This window comes from Pinus tabuliformis, chromosome 9 (assembly GCF_031772625.1).
Source record: "Pinus tabuliformis cultivar Carrire ecotype Pingquan chromosome 9, CPIR1, whole genome shotgun sequence".
NCBI lineage: Eukaryota > Viridiplantae > Streptophyta > Pinopsida > Pinales > Pinaceae > Pinus > Pinus tabuliformis.
In genome coordinates this window covers 1463923253-1463925634 of record NC_142307.1, presented here as the reverse complement: position 1 = coordinate 1463925634, position 2382 = coordinate 1463923253, and positions in this window count along the sequence as shown.

Here is a 2382-nt window from a genome sequence, read left to right as displayed (position 1 = left end):
ACTTAGCATAATGTACTTTCTTTCCTTCCTTAACATTCTTAAAGAGTTGAGGTTCCCCAAGTCATCAGGAAACTTTTGAAGGAAACGACAGTTAGTAATAGTCCAATTCACAACTGATGATGTGTCACAAATAAAAGTGGGCATCTCCTCCAAATCACAAAAGTGCTCCAGGTTAAAATCTAGCATTATTGGAAGCTTAATGCTCGATTGGGTGTTATTGAACCCAGACATTTTTCCAATCTTCACTAAAAGCTTAAAGATAGCTTCTCTAAGTTCTACATGACTTTACTATGCTCTTGAAGTGGGGGCACATGTAGCCTCTCCAAGTGAATAGTCTTAAACTAAGTGAAGATAAGGCTGATAGATCATTCAGTGTGGATCTCTTTAACCCATAATTGAATACTATGTCTCTCTTGAACCCATAACTGAATACTATTAGGACTTTCAAATTTTTCAGGGAACTCAAAAATGTTGGAAGAAAGTATTTGCTTCCATAAAAGAATAAAACTAAAGCCTCTGCTTGAGGACAATTGATGTCACACCACTAATACTTCTTCATGGAATCAGTATAGGTATACCACAAATGCAGAATCCATTAGAATATTGTGTTTATTGAATACACAAATGAAATCATTGCATTTCTATAAATATCTTTGGAAATCAAAATTACCGAAATTACATATTGATAACCTTGTGGGTGTAAGATAAAATTCACCCATGTCATTCATAGAAAGCATGAGAAAAACCCTAATACTATAAGTAAAACCAAGAAAAATTCAAATTCATCACTTCTAGGGACCTCGTAACCACCTTGCCAATACACAAGTATGTTCCTATTTGCAGTTAGAAAAATTACCCAAATTACAATCTGTTTACTCCAGCCTATGTTGGAAAGTTATAAAAGGATGACTAGTGCAATCAATCCATTACTTTTAGCCTTGGATTTGTTTCAGTTTAAAACAGAAGTATACAAATATACTTGTCCAATGTCTATGCTTTAACCATTCACCTTAAGATGTTTTTACAATATAATTTCCTAAGTCTATTTAATATCTTCATTATCATAAAAACCAACCTATATCCATCTTAGCTCCACGACCACTCTTAGGGGGATGAAATCTATTTATCCCTCTAGCACTTGGTAGACCCAGAATTAAGATGGATCTAAGATGATAGAATTTCCCCTTTAAATAGTCTATGCGCAACATGAATACCATGGTATTACCATGCGTCAATACCATGGGTTATCATAAACCTTGAGCTTAAAAATTACTATTAGTAATTTATAAAAATTAATAAAATTAATAGTTTATTTTTATTTTATTTTTTATTTTAACCAAGCTAAAATGTTTAACATACATTAAATTACAACATCCATTTTTACTCTTGATCCACCAAGCCCCGAGAGGGATCAAATAATTTTTCACTCTATGCTAGTTTGCATATCACGATATTTGATACCTCTCAGGGGTTAGTAGATCCAGAGTAAAGATGGATATATGCTAGTTTAATTCCCCCATTTAAATAGGCTACATTCCAGGTGAATATCATGGGTCAATACCATGTGCCATTTTGGTGAATACCATGGGTCAATACCATGTGCCATTTTGGTGAATACCATGGGTCAATACCATGTGCCATTTTTATTTTTATTAATACTAATATTAGGGTTAATAATGTTTTTTCGCATGGTATTAATAATAATCTAGCCCATGGTATTTTTCCCATAGTATTTTGCCCATAGGTTTGACCTAAATATAACACATTTTTTGAGTGTTCGTAAATATAAGGTGACTTATGGAGTAAATATGAAAAAATGTTTTATTTGTTTACCATACCTCTCATTTATTTATATTTTTATTAATTTACCATACCTCTTCTACAAATATGCTATTTGGCCCATAGGATTCACTTAAATAAAACCTCTTGTTTGAGCCTTCATAAATAGAATGAGGGTTATGGACCAAATATAAAAAGAGGTTCTATTTATTTACCATACGTCTAGTTTATTTATATCTTTATTTATTTACCATACCTTTTGAGTAAGTATAAAAAGACATTTTATTTATTTACCATACCTCCACTTTACTTATATTTTTATTTGTTTTCACCCTTGCATGTATATAAGGTGACTTATGGAGTAAATATAAAAAATGTTTTATTTATTTACCATACCTCTCATTTATTTATATTTTTATTAGTTTACCATACCTCTTTTATAAATATGGTATTTGGCCCATAGGATTCACTTAAATAAATCATATTCTTGAAAATTATGGTGAATGGAAGGGTGTAACTCCTAATTTCAAGGGCTAAATTTACCTTTTTTACCCTCTCCCTTAAAAGAAAGTGGGATATTTGAGCTGATTTGTAAAAATGTAC